Genomic DNA, 18,376 nt, shown 5'->3' with positions numbered 1-18,376 from the left:
GAGGGGTGCAACGCATAGGCAAGGAGACTGCAGAGTAGCAAGAGGTTTCAAACACCTCTCCCCACTGCTCCAGAGAGAAGAGACCAGGGTGTAACTGCTGGGGGGGACCCTCCTGGGCAGGGGTTCTGAAAGCATCGCTGCCATCCACCGCTCCCTCTTCTGCAAGTGCCAACCTCTGTGGGTGAATGACTAGAGCTGTCGAGCAAGGAAAATGGGGGCAGGGTAGGAGAAAGGACAGAAAGTAGGTGCAGTGTCCGTCTAAGCCAGATATCAAAATAATTCCAAAATAATTTTAGAAGAGCCATTGAAAGTACAAAGAGGCATATTTTAAATAATCCTCCTCCCTGACATTCAGATTAACTCTGCCACTCTCTGGCAAAGCTATAATCTGCACTGAGGTGGACCCTCCAAGAGATCAAGAATCTGGAACAGACTGATGAGAGAAGAAGGAACAAGGCCCTGTGGTCTGGGAGCCTGGGAAAGGCAGGCCTGAGTCTTCAGCAGAAACCCTGGCCAGCGGAGGCAATGACACTGTGTCTGTGTATAGAGAATGCCAACTAGGGAGTCAGCTTTGAGACAAAAAAGTGCCAAATAAAGTAGACTTCTCCAGAGGGTTTACTAGCCCTTGGACAATTCCAGACCTGTCCTGAAGTCTACAGGTACAAAGATTACACAGTCAGAACAAAAGGCCCTGCCACTCTGACACTACCAGCCATCCAGGCACTGGGCCAGTCCCTACCCCTCTGTAGGCCTCAGTTTCCCTACTGGCATAGTGAAGACTTTTAGCGAGATGATATCTAAGGCCACAGCTGCTCTGACAGTCCACGATGCTAAGATTCTATGGAAAAGCACATCACTACATCATTCAGGCCCCCACCCTGGAGACCTGGGAAGGGAGTCCCCAGTCCCCAGCCGGCTGGCTAAGGCTGGAGCTAACTGGAGTCCCCACACCGTCTGTCCTCAACAGCCTGCCACGGCTGAAATCTTCGAGTGGTTACAATTACAGCCGGGCTAACAGGATTAGGGGAGCATTGAAATCTAAGAAATCTAATTAGCTCAGACACCCCGGCCTCCCCCAGCACGATCCACAGTAACCCCAGCAGCTGGGCCTGAGAGGCGGGGCCTGGGGCCCTCCTGGGCCACAGTCATTACCTGTGCAGGTGTGCCAGGCTGGGCCAGGCTTCCTGGGGAGCTGCCAGTTCAGCTGCCCGATTGCTCCCTGCTCTGGACCCCCGCCACCTGCAGCCTGGTCCTGGGATGGCACTCAGGTGGTCTCCAGAAAACTCAGTGCAGGGGTCTGGTCAGCAGGGGGGGCAGTGCTAAGGGGCAGAAGGAATCCAAGGCCCCCACAGGGCGGCTACCCAACACGGCTTGGGGACTGACTCAGCCAGAGGAGGGGCAGGCTGAGTCAATGTCTGTATCTATAGAAACCATCACAGCCCAGGGAAGAGCCTTGGTCTGCATGGGGATCTGGGGCCTAGAAACATCTCTGCTTCCTGCTCCAGGGTCAGGGATGGGGGTGAAGCCCCATGCACAGACATGTGTGCCCTGGGCAGTCATGGCAGGGTCTGGGGTTCAGAGCAAGCTCTGGCTGTAAGACACTGTGCCTTAAGAAAAGGGCACAGTTGCTCAGGGCGTGGGCCATGTGCTGCCAAAGTGGGGGGCAAGTGAGCCTCCCCAACCCTCCCTGGGCACACCTCCTCCTACTTAACCTCAGTCCCCAGTTCCCCACTCTGGGGGTCCACATGGCGTTCTGCACCCTTGTCCCTGCCTGGTTGGTACACTGGGAAGGTACCAACACTCACCATCTGTAAGGCCTGACACTGAGTCTTGGCTGCAGCAGGGGTCATTTCACCTCCCTGAACCTCGGTTTTCTTCTCTGCTAATGGGGCTGATTCTAAATAGCAGCTAGCTTCCGCCACAGCTCTTGGAGTTAGGCAAAGTTGGACAGCACTTCTTAATCCACCAAGCGCCATACAAAGGCGAGGGGCTGTGGTTATTACTGTCATCATGCGCCCATGGCAGGCAGCCAGCCGGTGGTGGTTAATTATTTATTTGGACTGATCTTCCTGCCCTTGCTGGACTGGAAGCTCCTAAGGAATAGGAACTGTCTTACACATTTCAGGGTCCCTCACAGGCCACGGTCCTCACACTGGGGACTCTCAGGAAATATCTTCGGCAGCGGTGCTAGGGTCCTGACCTGACCCCACTCCCCGCTACGTATCTCCTTTCTTCTTCTACCTGATCCAAAGCAAGTGCCAGGAGGCAGGGCTGGCACGCAGACAAGTGACAGTGAGCCCCTAAGATAGACCCCCCTCTGCTCCCCACAGGTCGCTCCCAATAAGGGCTGAGGCAGCCAACTGAAAGGTGTCCTCTTGCCCCAGGGAAGTGTGGCCTGCCTGGGCACTGGTATTAAATCTGGGATCATTCAGCAAAGTGCGAGTCTGTGGTCTGGAGAATCCCTAGTTCCTTAAGCCCAGCGAGGGTCAGGAGGGGTTGATTTCCAGAAGGTATGCAGCCGAGTATGCCAACAGTCAGAGCTATCCACTAAAGGCAGAAGCTACCCAGAAGTGGTGAACACCCTGTCATGGGGAGCATGCAAGCCAAAGCTGGACAATAAGCTTCCAGGAGGCATGGATGGGAGAGCGGTATCTGGCAAGTGCTTCTAGCGCCTCCAATTTAACCCCTTGGTGCTCCATCCATTCTGCACCCACAGCCTGCCAGGCCTTCAGGGGACACATGTCTAGGGATTTCACACCCATATCTGCCTCATCCTCACAGCAACCATGTGGGATCAGAGTTGGGGGTGGGGTGGTCTTGCCTTTGGACCCATTTTACAGATGTGGAAACTGAGGCCCAGCTGAGTAAAGCTATGAGCCTGAGGCAGCCAGCCAGCTACAGCCTCCTGACACCTTTCCCCTATCTCCTCAGGTGATAGGAAATGTTTGCATAATCCTGACAGGTTTCTGGACTCTTTCCTCAGAGCCTGTGCTTAGCACTGGTTTTCTCAGCCTCTCATCTTCCCTAAGGGCCACAGGGTCCAACCTCAGGATCACCCCTGGAGCTTCTAGCCTAGGCAGGCTTTGCCTCTCCCTGTCATCAGGGTAGAGCTCTAGGGATAAAGAGCCGCCCCCCACCTCCTCCCAGAGGGCGTGGACAGAGGCCACTCTGTCCTGCTGTGAGGTCAGAACAGTCACCAGGCAAGGCTGCAGCAGGGTTCAGGGTAATTACAGCAGCCCAGCCTTTGTTGTCCACACAAAACCTAAGGAGCCTCATAAAGATGAGGTGGTGATAGGAGCCAGGCTAGAGCCCTGGGGAGCAAAGTTATGAATGAAAACGTATGGGACTCCGTCAGAACCTGGCAGGCCCTGCTTCCTGGTTCTGTGACAGAGTGCCCAGAGAAGCTTCCGGAAATTAACTTGTTGGTGCCTGAATGCCTTATAGCAACATCTCACGTGAGATGAGAGTCACGGCTGCCTGTTGGATGCTGGCCCATGCCAGAGAACTCAGAACTTCACACACATGGGGACTCTTGTGACAAAACTCTCAGAACACAGCAGGCTGCCAAGTGTCCACCTTCTTTACCCACCCCCATCTCCGTCAATCAGGAAAAAAGTGAAGTCTGCTGCTTTCAGTGGGGTCCTTGTCTTTGCAATTTTCCATCGATGGCAGACACCTGTCCTAGGCTGGGGCATGTCTCTGGGGACCAGGGATGGAGATAATGCTGTCACTAGGGGAGTGTGTTTGGGGGGGCTGCAGGGGGGGAACAGAGAGAGAGACAGATAGAGGAAAAGCCCAAGTCTCTGGACGTTTCTTTGCTCCTGGGTGAGAAAGGAATGAGGCTCCTTCTCCTCTCCCTTTCCTTAGGAGGAAAAAGGGACATTTTGTCCCCATAAAGAAGCCAGCAATCCTTTTACGCAGAGAGAGGACTAGTTATCAAAGTTTCCCGTAAGTCCAGCAATTACTTATTCCCAACTCTTCTCTGTGAGCCATACCCCAAATGACTGAAATCCCAACCCCAAAACCATTTAAAACTCTTGAGAAAGCTCCCAACTGCCCCCCGCCCCCCTGCATCATCCCACCCCGGTCACCACTACCACCAACCAACCCCGAAGTGTAAAGTTCTAAGATTTACATGTGAAAACAGCATTTCATAACCTCGTGACTGAGGACCAGGAGATGCTTCTGTCCTGTTGGGTAAAGCAAAACCCAACCGACAACATTAAACTCAGAAGAAAGCACCCTCACCCTCCAAATGCTTTCCCTTGGCCCCAAAGTCACACGTGCTCAGCGGCTTTCAATGTGTCTTTTGTTTGATGCGCTGCTTCAGTATCTTCAACCTGAAGACAGAAAGGTCAGCACAAGGCTCGGGGCATTCTCGAACCGGGCCACGAGGGCCAGGCAGGGGGCAAGTGAGAAACCAGGAATTTCCCCCAGTCTGGACTCCCTCAGAAAGCGGCCAGGACAGAGAAAGTTAACGGCTTACTCCCTCATCTAAACTTCCCTGAGAGCAACTTTTAAACTCCCGGGACCATAGTACAAATGGCAGCAAAGGCCAGTCAGAATTCATCACCAGCCAGGCTGCCCATTTTCCAGCTACAGCGCCTGCCTCTTTATCTCTACCTTCAAGAAACAATAATAAGCAAACCCAGGCACCTCTGGGAACAGCCTCTGGCCTCCTGCCCTGCCCTGTGTAACCAGCCTGTCCTCACACCCACGAGGGAGGAGGAGACGGCACTGGTTAACCCTCTGGTCTACCAGGCCCTGTTCCCGGGGTTGCGGCAAGGAGACAAACTGTTGCTCAAGAAAATCCTCCAGAAAACCCTTGGCACCAGGAAGCAGCTCCAGGCAGCTCCTGCCCAACGCTAAGCCAGGGGCTTCCAGAAGCAGCTTTCCCCTGCCCTTCTAAATCAGTAAAGGTTGGGCCCTACTCTCCCGTGCCCTGGGCTGTCCACCCAGGGGGCTCCAAATGGCCATAGCAGAGAAGGAAGAAAAAGGCTGGCCCAGCAGTGCCCTCACCCTGCCAGCCCAGCCGCCAGCTTCTTGGAGGACCTCTGAGAGAACATTTGTTTGGGCTGCCAAGTTAAATCTTCCTCCCTCATGTCAGGGCACTGGAAAAGCAGTCAGGGGGGAGGAGAAGGGGGAGAGCGGGGGAAGAAGCAGCGGGAGGGAGGCAGGCGGGCAGGCTTTCAGAGCCCCAGTTACTCCGGCACTGCCTGCCCAGGAAGCTTGCGGCTCCCAGGCAGCCAGCCGGGGCTCTGGACACCCAAGCAGGGGCCCGGCCGCCAGCCCTCCGGGGTCAGGCGCCGGGTGCCAGGCGCCCTGGGTCCTCGCCCGCGGAGAGGCCCTCCCTCAGTGCCCTGCCGGAGGAGCGAGGTGGGAAGGGAAGGCAAGGGAGGAAAAGTTTGTGGTAGGTAGAGGGGTCGGGCTGGGCGGCCCTGCTGTCCGGCTGTCCCCTGGGGAGGGGTGGGGGGCCCCGGCCGGCAGCCCTGGCGCGCCCCCGCCCGCCCGCCCTCCGGTCGGGTTGTTTACATTCCTGGAGTGTCTTTTAAACCCGGGGCTGAGGCCGGTTCCCGGCCTTCTCCGGCGGCTCCGGGGCAGTCTCCCGTGAAAATCTGCTGGCGCACAATGGCCGGGAAGGCGGCTGCCCCTAGCCCGCGCCCCCGCTGCTCCGGGGCGGGGAGCCTGCCCTCCGCACCGCGCCCTCTCCTCGCCCGGCTGGCTTCCTGGACAGATGTCCCTGGCGAGGGGGCGACGCGCGCCCGCTGCCCGCGCCCTAGACGCCGAGGCCGCGCTCCCCACTGTTTTCCCCCCAGCCTAGACGCCAGGAATGTGAATCAAGCTTCCAGAGCCCGCCCCCCACCCCAGCTCCAGCCCCAGTCCCAGCCCCGGCCCGGGCCCCCAACCTCCGCCCCGGCCGGCCTCCCACTCCCCCGGGGCCGCCGCCGCCGGAGACGGAGAGGAAGAAAGAACACGGGGAAATTACTTTCGTATTTGCAACGCGCGCGCGCACACACACGCTCATCTTCCCCCTGGGCTCCCCTCCTGGTCGGGGCAGCCCCATCCAGGCTTTGGCCTGAAGGCTCCCCGGGTTTCTAAAGATCTACCGGAAGACCCTTCACACACCCCTTGGCGTTCCCCGATAGTACGGAGCACCGCGTCTCCCCGGGCAATTCGCACACAAACAACTTAACCGCGCCCCCCACTCCCATTTACAAAAGTGTGTTTCCCCTGGAAATTCAGATGCACAACTTAACACCACCACCCCTTGCCGCCCCGAAATCCGGCGCCTTCCCGGGCGGCTCTCCTACACACAGGCGCACAACTTCGCGTCTTTCCAAAGGAAAGGAGGGAGACCGAGATGATCCTACCCCGGTCCTTCTCTCCCTCTCTTCCCGAATCCTGGTCCTGCCCGGCCCCCGGGTGTACGGAACCAGGGTTGCAGGCGCGCCGGCAGGAGGCGGGCACCAGGTCCGCGCGCGCACAACTGCACTCACGCCCCGCACACCCGAAGAGCCCCGAACCCCGCGCGCAGACCAAGCCGGCTCCGCGCAGCCAGGCATTCCTCGGTCGCCTGGGCCTCGGCCCCGGGTCGCCAAGAAGAGCGCAGCGGAGCTCGGCCGCCGGGCACTCGCCCGGCTCGCCAGGTCCCGGCGGACCCTAAAAGGGAAAAAGCTCCAGCACCCGGCGCTCCACGATCGCACCCCAGGAGTACACAGAGAGCAGGAGGAAGGCCTGGGGCCAGCGGACGCCAGGGTCTGGCCCCAAACTTACCCGGTGCTGCGAGCGCCGCTGCTACCGCTGGAGGACGCGCCGCTGCCACAGCCACCGCTGCCCGGCAGGGCCGGCTCCGGCCGGGAGGAGCTGCGAGGGCGCCGAGATGGGCTCCGCGCCGGCTTCTGCTCCGCGCCGACCGGGGCTGGGGTCACCGCGCTGCGCCGGCGCTGCTCGCTTGCTCTGCCGCCCGGTCGCTGCCCGCCGCCTGGCCGATCGCTCTCCCGGGCGCCCGCCGCAGCTCGCTTTTTTAATGTCCACAGACAGTGAAAAGGAACTCGGCGTTAGGGGGTGAGTAAGTGAATCAACTCGCCCGGAGCCGAGCAAGTTGAAGTGTCAGATTACATTGGCTATTCTATTTCCAAAGGGCCCCGCGCCGCCGGCCGGCCGCAAAAGCCGGTGCGGAACTCGGGGAGGAGGGAGGAGCGGAGCGCAGCGCCACCACCGCCGCCGCCGCCGCCGCCGCCGCCAGCGCTCAGCTCGGCTTCCCTAGCGCTCTCTGCGGTCTCGCCTTTCTCGCGGTCTCTTTTCGCCTGTCTTTCTCTCCCTTTCCTTTCCCTCTTTTTCTCCCTTTTTTCCGAGCGTCTCGGTCTGGGCGCTGTCCAGGCTTTTTCCCCTCTAGGGCTCCGATAGGCTTCGTGCGTCACCCACTCCCCTACTCCCACTCACCTCCTTCTCTCTCTTCCCTCCACTGCTCTCTGGAAGCTCCCACCCACCCCCTCCCTAACTGCGACCTCACCCCCAGCTGCCCCAGCAAGTTTGGAGCAGGAGAGAAATGCTGAACCTAAGATGTGTTCATACTGGGAAGGAGGCTGAAATCACCAGTCTCAGCGTAGTGTCCCCCGCTCTGCTCTCACGCCCCCGACAGGAGTGCGCTCGGGGCTGCGAAAGCTGTCAGGTACCAGTACTAGGGCTGAGCGAGTTGCTAAAGAGATTGCCAAAGCCTTCTCTTGGAAGGCTAGAGCCCGGGGGCTGGCGGGTAGGGGGAGCAGAGGACGCCAGCCCCCTCCCACCAAAGGCAATGTTGGAGGAGGCTGGAGCGCCGGGTAGAAGCGGTGCGCAAGGTCTGTCCCCGCACTCTCTGCGGTCCAAAAGCGCTTGGATTCCCCAAGGCCCCGCGGGGAACATCCCAGGCCTAAAGTGCGCGGGCGGTGGGCGGCGGGGGCTGGGAGCGGGCGGGCGAGAAGGGAACGGTGGCGCAGGATTCCGGCTTAGGGCTGTGCACTGTCCCAGGAGTCGGGGAGAATGATGACACTCACAAGGTGTAGTTGGATACAGCCGCTCGCGGGGTTCCCCAGGCAGACCCACCCTTGAGAGCATCTAAGTGTGCACCCACTTCAGCTCACATCCGCTGCCCCTCACACGGAAACTCCTACCCAAACGGCACACGTTTGCACCCACACTGAGTATTACTAACACGCTTCCACACGCACACGCACCCACACACACGTACATTTGCGCTCACAAATATGCCAGTGTACATGGCAAGCGCGCACACACCACTGTACAAACCCACATACACTCAAAAAACAAAACATCCCCTGTGCACTAAATCCTCACATTCAGGTACACATGCAAACACATCCTTCCACGTCCTCTTCCATAACCCTTCCCCTCAGCCCCCCTACTCATGATCTGCGGTACCCTCAGTCCCAAATCATAATCAGCGCCCGCACAGCCCGGGTTGGACACAAACACGCGCGCACGCGCGCACTCCCCTCCCCGCGCCAGCAGGGGAGGCTTCGGCCCGGCGCCGGCTTCGGATTCCAGGTGTAGTGGCGGTTCCGCGCTCCGCGTTTTCCAATCCGCCGCGGTGTTGGAGGCGAGGCGAGGAAGGGAGCTGGAATAACAAAGGCAAGTTGGGGAGAGCGCAAGGGGGCGCAGCCCCGGCCGGGCCGCGGGGGGAGCCTTGCTCTGCCGGGGCTTTAGAGGCTGCTGGGTCTCGGGCGCCAGGAGTCGGAGCCCGGGAGCCGGGATGGGGGTCGAGGGGCGGGGCCTCTGCGTGACGTCAGAGAACAATGACACCGCCGCTGGGGGCGGGGTGGGGGGGAGGCGGGCACCCGGAGAGAGCAGAGGCGGGGGTCTCCCTGGGGGCCTGAGACCAGCGGAAGACGTACTGGCTCGGCTGGGGCCGTTGCCTGATTGACGAGGCCCGCTTGGGAGAGCGGACGTGCCACGCAGATTCGAGGATGGCCCCAGGCCTCCTGAGCAGGGATCAGCGCGGACCCTGGGCCAACGAGGGAGCAGGCCGGAGTACCATCCCCCTCAACCCTCTTTTTAGAACATCCTTCAGAGGGCTTCTCTGACCTCGGCTTGAACTCCTTCAGGGCCGGCGAGATCATTCCTTCCACCACCGGAGGGAGAAGAGGCAAAATGAATTTGCCAGCCCTGAATTCATTCTCAAGGCTACGCTATTCTGACAGCCAGCAAACTCAGCCTGGATTCCTGAGAGCTCAGAGGACTGCAGCTCAGGTCCACAGGGCTGGGGGTGGGAGGAGAAGGGAGAATGCCAGGAGCCTGCTTGATCTTCCCATGGGAAATTCTGCCTCCCTATAGGAGCCATTAGGTACCCCTTTCTGGGCCTTAGCCTTTCCGCTTGTCACATGGGCTGTTATCAGGCAGCTACTTTGCTTCTCCTCTCACACAGGTGTCAGCTGAGCAGCTCTGGGGATGGTGGATAGTCTGAAAACCTTTGAGACCTCTAGGGACACCAGCGAGGACTGTCCCAGCACATTCCTGTGGGAGGGCACCCCAACCCCTCCTCATTAAGGTGGCCTGGGTTCCTTAAGTTGGGAAATGGGAGTAAGCTGAGAAACCCTTGAAGGCCTGACCCAGTGCTGAAAGGTGCTGAAAAGGTGATTCACTTGATGAAAGGTGGCTGGGGCAACAGCTGCCTTCCTTCCACCACCCCTCCACCCTGCCCCCCAAAATCCATAGCATTGCAGCAGTCAGAAAGCCATCCCTACCCCAGGTCCAAAACCTTAGGACAGAGTTTCTGGGTGTTTAAGAACCTGAAGGGCAAGAATCAAGCCCCAGCTAAGAACTAGGCCAGTTCCTATTGCTTTGATGACCACCTCGGTCAGGATGTTCAGTCAGTTCTCTAAATATTTTGTCCAAATCTCTTAGCGAGTGACAAAGTATAGCTACTTCTAAAAAGTGGGGGATGCAGGTGACATGAGGGGTGACCACTCATGTTCAAAAGCCCTGTCCAGAAGAACTCCCCCTTCCACCTCCCTTGCCAGTTCCTTTTGCATCTGGAAACTAGGGAGTGACTGAAGAGGACAGAGGAGCCAAGCCCAGCACACAAAGTGGGCCCAGCTCTCTATAGCATGGAGCCAGGGGTAATCTCAGCTCTTCCCCGCTGGGCAAGCATGGCATTTGATGGCAGCAACTCTAAGAAATCTCACCTCAGCCTTGAGTCTACCCTAGCCTCTTGAGGACCCTGGGCTCCAGTTCTTGAGACTCAGACACTTGCTGTCCCTATTCCAATTTTGAGAAATAATAAGGCATGTTGGATCCATATGGGCCCTTGGAAGATGCTGTGCCTTAGTATGTGTCTACTGTGTGCTGGGTAGCATGCTGAGGGCCCCTGAGGCATGCGTTCATTGAATTCTCACATTGCCTTGAGTTAGGTGCTGTTAAACTGCACTGTGAGGGACTTGCCCAAAGGCAGGATGAGCTGAACTCAGGTCCTCATTAACAAAGTTTCCTGCTGGTCTCTCAGCCCCAGCTCTACATCCTCCTCCCTAGTCTCTCTGTGTGACCCTGGGACAAGTAGCTAGCCCTCTCTGGGCCTCTGTAAACCAAGAGCAGGGTTTCCTGATGGTAATCAGGCCTCTTTGGGGACTGTGTGTTCTGAACCCCCACCTTCATGGCCTTGGCTTCTGTGGGCCTGGAGGCCTGGGGTGAGCAGAGAAGATGGTACTTTCACTTCCCAGCCACTGGGAGCTGGAAGATGGATTCCACTCAGCCCATGCAGGCCCATAAATCACCTGGCTTCACAGGCAGCTTCAGTGGCCAGCAGGACCGCGCAGGCTGCAGGAGGCTGGCCTATGGGCGCCAGCGTGGGGCCCAGCCCACACCCACCTTCAGTGCTATTAATTTCCTCACCCTCCACCCTCCAGGGATCCCCCAGCAGGAAAAGAAGGTCATTGCTTAGGCCTGGGTAAGGGGAGCCTGGGGCCCAGAGGAAGGCAGTGGCTTAAGGGCTTATGTAGGGTGTCCTGACTATGGTGCCCTCGAACAGGGGGCCCTCCATGGGCTGGGGGTGGGCAGGGGCCTGGCGCCAGTGGGGATGAATTCCTGCCTATCCAGGATTGCCTCCTCTGTCTCCACTCCTCACACCCCCATCTAGAAGGGAGCCAGAGGGCTGAAGGCGCTGGAGGAAAGTCACAGTTATTGAGTGCTTGCTGTACACGGAACACTTGGGAAATAGTCTCTCGTTACATCCTCTCCACAAGCCAGAAGGTGTAATTTGCCTCTCAAGAAAGAGACTCAGAGAGATTTAAGTGACCCGCTCAGGACCTCACAGCTACTCAGTGGGTGAGGTCTGGGCTGGGCCTTCTGGGTTGAGAATGGAGACTTGTCTTCATCTCCTCACCAGCCCCAGGCTCTGGTGCAGACAGGTTGACCTGCCGGGTGCTTCGAGGTAAAGACTTGTTTACCAGGCCGTCGTGGGGCCCTGTGGGGGTGGTGGAGTACTGGGGAGGACCTTTGGTCTTCACACCTTGGTTGGATCCAGGAGGCATCTGGACCCTGCCCAGCTCTGTGCCTCTAAGGGTGGGTGGCGGTCAGGTCTGGCAGAGCGCAGACATGCACAGAAGACTCCTCTGGCCTGCCTCCTTTCTGTTTTCCAATCAGATGCCCGCTCCATTCTCTGAGGCCCTGCCTTCCCAGCCTCCAGACCCTTCCACAAGGCTTGTTATCTTCTCAGTTGCCGTCACGGCATTCTGCCCCGTGGTTCCAGTTCCTCCACCATCCACTTCTTCCCATCGGGGGCCTCAGCGAATAAGCTGAGAGCCTCCCTCAGGAGCTGGGACATCCAGCTCAGCCCAACCCACGCACCCAACCTGCTGCCCAACTTAGTTGGTGGCTTGAGCACGTCACAGACTCCGTGCCTCTGTTTCCCCATCTGCGTGGCACACGGCGAACGTTCAGTGGTACTTTTGCCTTGGAGCGTCCTGCAACTCTGTAGGTCTGAGCCTTCCACTTTAGGGTTTGGGGTGGGGAGCTGGTGGCTGCCTTGGGGAGTGTGCTCAGTAGCCCCCTTTTGGCCCGGTGGGGACAGGAAAATTTCTGTATGTGGAGGGAGCTGTCCAGGACTGTGAATAGGTAACAGCCTTCACGCCTCTTTTCACGGGTTACCTCTCAGCCTTGCAGCGGCCCTTCTATGGGTGACTAAACTGAGCCTCAGATGGAGGCAGTGGTTTTCCCATAGCCACATGGCTGGAAAGTGTCAGAGCTGGGACAGGAACCAGGTCTCCTAATTCTTCACTTGTTCTGGTGCTCCCAGAGTGGGTGATGGAGGAGCTCATGCGTCCTGCACTGTGTGGGAACTCTGGGACAAGCGACCGGAGGAAGGTCGAACCTCCTACCTCCTTCCTGACAGCTCCAGTACCCTGAGGGGGCCTCCTTTCTGGCACTGGAGGGGGTGGGAAAAGATCTCAGAGCCTCAACATCTGCCCTGCTCACCTGGCTAGCAAGTTGCCTGGCCTCTCATACCCCTTGCTCTGACCCTGTCTTATAGCCATGCTGGGTGGCTCCCAGAATTGTCTGTATTATGCGCATACTCTCCTTCTCCTGCTCTGCCTGCCTCCTGGGACACACCCCTCCCAGCCTTTCAGGCTACATCTATAGCCACCTGCTGGGAAGCTTCTTCAGATAACTCTGGCAGATCTGCTATGTAGCTGGTCTTACCCCTGTATGCTTCTGTGCCCATAGCATTGTCATCATTATAGAAATGACTTGGTAAGTTGTTACTAGGTGTCAGGCACTGTGTATAAACTCCTCTAGTCCTCACGTGAACTGATTATTAGTATTCATGTTTCCATTCTACAGACGAGGAGACAGGCACAGCATTTCATTTGCCTGGTGTGACACTTCACTAGTCAGGGAGGTTATCTGGTGGGAACCCATGTCCCCTCCTTGGGGACTGCAGGCCGTAGGATGACTCACTGGTTTATCCTAGCACCCAATTTGCTGCTGAAGACTGATCAAGTGTCTCAGGAGATGCAGGGGGCACACAAGGATGAACTGGACCCAGCCCTCTGGGAGCTCACAGGCTATAAGGAAGGAGACTGCCTATACCAAATGCCTCTCTCATAGTTTGAGAGAAAGAGACTAATGGGCACCAGGTGAGGCCTGGTAAGCAGGCTTTATTGGAGGTCTTGGGGAGACCATGGACTAGAGTGAAGCGTGGACCTGCCCAAGGTCACACGGCAAGTTTGAGGCAGCAGCCGGGTTGAGACCCTGGGCTGCCAGCCTGACGTGCCTTCTTGCACCTTGCAGCCAGCTGTAAGGTCCCCGTGTCTGTGCTTTTTCAAGGACACATGGTCCCAGACGCCTCCACGATGCTGAGCTGTTCAGTGAGTGGCTCTGGTCCTTCTCTCCCCTCTATTAAATTTTTTTTATAAAAAGGAAGAAAGAAAGAAAGAAATCCAGGCATTGTTCCTAACTGCAGCTGGTGCCAACTAGAATCCCGCCGAACAGAATGGAGCCGAGAGCGAGCCTGCCGCCCAGGGGCCAGGCTGCTGACACAGGGCCTTTCTCTTCGGCTTCCCACCGGGGGCCCAGGCTCACGCTCTGCGGGCACCCTCTCCACCTGCCTCCCTGGCTCCAGCGCTGAGCCTCCCACTGCCCTCATGCTCTTTGTGAAAATCCGATGCCACTTGGGAGGGCCGTAGGGGCACTGCCGCCTCCTGCCTGCTTTCCTCACCCCCGCCAACCGCCCCCCTGCCCCACACAGCTTGGGGTGAGCCGGGCCCCCCTCCCTGCCAGCCCAGCCCCCCACGCTACCAGGAGGGGCCTGCGGATGCCTGTGTGGGAGAATCACAGAAATCTTTCCTCCATGGAATCATTTGGAACACTGGTTTGATTTCGGAACATACCAGGGGTTTCCATCCCACCCTCGACCTGATTTGTCAGGTACCAACCCTCAGCTCACCCACTGACTGAGGCAGTCAGGAAGGCCTGGGGTCCGGGCGACAAAACGGTGCCACAGAGATGCATGTGCTTTAAACTCACTGATTCTCCTGTTCCCTCTGCTCAAGAGACTAGTTAGGTCTTAGGAGAAAAAGCCTTCTCCAAATTTCCCCTTAATCTTCATTCCATCTACCCTCACTTGCCCCTTTAGAACTTTGAGCTCTGCTTTGTAACCTCACACCCCACCCCTACCATGAGCTGGTCTGGCGCAGGTTTCCCCAGATGCCACCTGTGAGAGAGTGACAGCCTGGCCACTACCCAATGTCCACTGTCCCAGTGCCCCTGGGCTTGAGCTGGCTAGCAAAGCTAGCTTCCCACTCTCCCAACTGCCTTGAGTGGGTACAGGGCTTGACAATCGGTGAAGAGCATTTTCCTTCTTGCCTGAATGCCACAGCAGCCTCAGGAGGCAAGCAGAGGTTGTGCAACCCACCCAGCAGAGGAGCAAACCATGGCTTCAGGAGGCCTGGTGGTTTGGTCAAGGTCATACAGGAAGGGGCAGACCCTTCCTTTGGTCTGTTGGTTCCATGTCACTAAACAAGAGTGGGGACCCGAGTGGTAATGGCCTCAGACGATCGTATTCCCAGCTCTCTAAATGCTGCCAGGAGAAAGAATCTCAGACATACTGATGCTTTTAACAAATATTTATTGAATACCTGCTAAGTGCCTGGCACAAAACTAGGCACTGGAAATCCAACAGTGGTGAGATAGGTGTGATCTGTGCTATCACAGAGCTTATATTTTGGTGGAGGAGAAAGACCCCAGACAAACTGTGCAAGAAGCTGTGCCTGTCTCCCTTGCCCCCTGGCCCAGCGCATGTGCCCATGTGCCACCACTGGCCCAGCCCATGTGCCCTGGAAGGAGCTCTGGCCGGGAGGATGCAGAGTGGCTTCTGGCCCCAGTGTTGCCACTGACTCCCCGAGTGATACTGGACAGGACTTTCCGTCTGTGAAATCTGCAAGCTTGTGGCTCCTCATGCCCTACTCCCAGCCTCTGAGTCAAGTGGTTAATAATTTCCTGGCATGAATAATTACCCTGATTAAGTTTTTTTTCTTAAACCTGACTTTTCATAGGCTCTGGAGCCAAAAAATAAGGTCTTTTGATATCATCCAATCCAAGTCTCCTCACTAAGGATGAACCCCTTGGCCTCATTTCTCCCTAGGCAGTAACTGTCTCCGCTTGCATCCTTCTGGAAACAGGGAGCTTGCTCCCTTACATAGCAGACAATGCCCCGTGGTGCGCTGGTAAATGTTTAACAGCTGGCTCTCCAAGGTAGGGAAAACCGGATTTGTAGTATTTGCCGATTTCTCAGGGTATAAAATACTCCCACCATGGACAATTTTAAGCTGCCTTAATATCAACCAGGTCAGGCAGTTCCTGAAAATTTTAACAATCGGCTCCTGTGAGCCAGTCAGAACCGGCTCCAACACACCACTGCCCCGCCCCACAGAGAAGCCCTGTCCAGCTTTACTTGCTGGAGGTTCTTCCTGTTATTGAGCAAAACATCTAATTGTCAGGAACTCCAGCCTGGAAATGCTGAGCTACTTCTCTGGAGTGTCATAGAACAAGGGGTCCTTTGGTTCCCTGAAGCCCTTTAGAGAATTGGAGGAATTGACCCTGTCTCCAAGTGAGAGGGGTAGTTCCTGGGCCAAATGGGGTCAAGGTATATCCACCCTCCCTCTCAGCCTCCCTCCCTCCTCCCATCCCCTGTTCCTCCCTTCTGTCTCCCCTCCACCTTTCCCTTCCTCCTTCCATCCCCTTTCCCTTCCTTCCTCCCCACTTTCCCTTCCTCAGTGACAGGTGCCCAGGGACCCATGTCTGCTCACACTGCCCACCCCCTTTGGAAAGTCCTGCTGCTCAGCCTGTCCACCTTGGAGGCTACACTTAGATGCCACCCACTCTCAGAAGCCTGCCCTGACCTCCACCCCTTCCCTTCCCTCCCAGAGCCCTGCCCTCCCAGAGCCTTTATCAGTCCCTGTTTGGCACTTATCACTTTCTACCTTGGATTACAGCTATTTGTGTACACGGCTTATCTCGCTGCCAGACTGAGAGGCAGCGCGGGCTTGTTGAAAGAGCTTGGACTTTGGAGCCTTACGACCTGGCCCTGAATCCCAGCCCTGCTGCTTAGGGCTGTGAGCCTTTGGGAGCTTATACCCACCTCTTGGAGCCTCAGTTTCCTTATCTGTAAAGTGGGGCTGATGATAACTACTAAGGTGGTTTGACCATTAAATGAGCTTAGAAATGTGAACCTCCTTTCCTGTTTCTGTCTGGACTGTCATCCTCTTTGGGACAAAGGTTGTGTCCAGTGTCTCTTTGTATTATCCTGGTTACAACAATAACAGTATAATAACAACAATGGCAACAACTTAGTGGCTTTGGAACTATAACTATTATTATTCCTGTTAATAGATCTGAGGCTCAGAGAGGCCAGATAAAAGCCCAAAGTCACACAGCTAGTAAGTGGGAAAGATGAGATTTGAATCCAGGAAAATCTGCCCCACAGCCTTAGCTGTTAATGCTGCATCACATGTTCACAGTCCAAGGGCCCAAAGGGCCTTCTAGAGTGATGTGGGAGGGTGTGAACCCACAGTCCACCACAGCCTGTGGACATCTTTGTCCTGACCTGTGAGGTGGGAGTGGGTGTGTATAGAGATGCTCCTGGTCTGCCCTCTAGGACCTCCCAACAGGTAAGTGGTTAGTGCTGCTGAGAGGAATGTCTCTAGGTCCCTGGGGGGAAGAGGACCAAGATGCCGCTAATGGACAAGGCAATCAGAAAAGGCTTCATGGAAGAGGTGACATTTGCCTTGGGCCTTGACGGATGAAGAAGACTTGGCCAGGATGGACAAGACCGACCAGCAGGAGCAAAAGTGCAGAGGTGGGAGAGGCGCAGGAGGATTCGTTTAGGTGTCAGGCTAGACATTTCCCCTCATTCTTGAGGGTGGGATGGAGAAGACAAGGTGGACGTCAGGGAAGGGGGTGTCTTTGCCCAGTCTGTGTTCAGGAACAGTCGAGGGAATTGTTTTAGGGACTTTCGCCAGCACAGACCCTGAAGAGCTGAGAGCCGTCTGGGCTGCTCTAGGGGCCAGGCTGACATTTTATTTCTCTGTAACCTACTCGGAGACTCCTGAGTCCAGCTCTGCTTCCTGCTCCCGTCCATCCATTTCTCTGAGGCTCAGTTTTACCACCTGCAAAATGGGCATGAAGAATGGACCTTTTGAGCCAGTTGAAGGATGAAACAGGGCTGGTGGGAGGGACGTGCTTCACACTCCTGGGGCAGAATGTGGGTGGGAGGTGCAAGAGTGGGGAAGATGAGAAGTTAGAAGGGGAGGGGGCAGGAGGAGCTCTGTGCGAATGGCCAGTGAGAGCCAAGCCTGCCAAGTTGGCCGAGGCTGTGCCTCGTGATTCCTCCAACACCGCATGCTCCATTTTCCCAGCACTGCCAGAGGCTGCCCAGCTCTGCTGGCTTAGAGGCAACCTTCCTTCCAGGCTTCAGCGAGGACAGCTCCTGGCAGGCTCTGGGCTGACCCTGTTCCTCCGGCCAGCCTGGTTCAGCCCCACCATGCCCCCTCCAGGTAGCACTAATTGTACTGACTCATCCCTGAGGGCATTCACTGTGTGCCCAGGGCCATTTTAACTGCTTCCCTTCTATCAACTGATTGAATTCTCACACGCACACTATGATTACCCATGTTTTAAGTAAGGAAACCGAGGCTCAGAAAGGTTAACCTAGCTGGTCCCACGACAGTTCCCTGGTAGGACAGGTAAAGCCTGAGGAATGCAGACAGCCCATGGAACTTAGAGGCAGGGCCTGTGAGATTGTCACTGGACACCATCTAGCTGTTTCCCGGCGAGAAATACTGCAATGCGAGTCCCCTCGCTTTCCCTTTCTGTTCATTTCAGGGTCCTCTGTCCACGCATATGCCCATGTGTCCGCACCTTTGACGCCTTGGTCACCCAGATTCACGTGGACATCGACACATGAGGCTCACCATCTCAGCATCATAGATACACACACACACACACACACACACACACACACACACACACACACACACACCCGCGCGCGCACGCGCACGCTTTTATGTCCCTGAAATGACCCAGTGGGGTCTGTGAACTCACATGGCACTCCCCTTTCCCCAAGTCCAACCTCTGAGGATGTCCCTCTGGCCCAGGCATCTGAATTCTTGTCTGTTCAAACCACTGACTCCAGACGTGCGCATAGAGCATCTCCTTTTTCGCTGCAGGTCCCGCCCAAATCATTGCCCCTGCTCAGCTCCTTCTGTGAGAACTGGCCTGGGGGTGTGGTAGGGGCTTGGGGGTGGATGGTTACCCTTCCCCCAACTCCACAGGCTGCTGGAGAAACAGTAGGAAGAGGAGAATGAATTAATCCTGGCCTCCCCTCCCC

General features: G+C 56.8%; 1 protein-coding gene across 5 annotated transcripts in view; it reads right to left on the bottom strand.

Annotated features, from left to right (window-relative positions):
* The window catches only part of ZMIZ1 (zinc finger MIZ-type containing 1), a 240,815-nt gene extending 233,678 nt beyond the window's left edge, over nt 1-7,137 (bottom strand). For 4 of the 5 annotated variants that reach the window (XM_069572535.1, XM_069572538.1, XM_069572537.1 and 1 more), the window contains exon 1: nt 6,775-7,137. The gene's annotated coding sequence lies outside the window, so the exon portion shown is untranslated. The remainder of the gene's footprint in view (nt 1-6,774) is intronic. The other variant, XM_069572536.1, reaches the window with a different exon arrangement.
* Nucleotides 7,138-18,376: the final 11,239 nt, after the last annotated feature.

Source organism: Ovis canadensis, chromosome 25, assembly GCF_042477335.2.
Source record: "Ovis canadensis isolate MfBH-ARS-UI-01 breed Bighorn chromosome 25, ARS-UI_OviCan_v2, whole genome shotgun sequence".
In the NCBI taxonomy this organism is placed as follows: Eukaryota; Metazoa; Chordata; class Mammalia; order Artiodactyla; family Bovidae; genus Ovis; species Ovis canadensis.
Note: the sequence above shows the minus strand (reverse complement) of the source record. Positions and strands in the feature narration are given on the sequence as shown.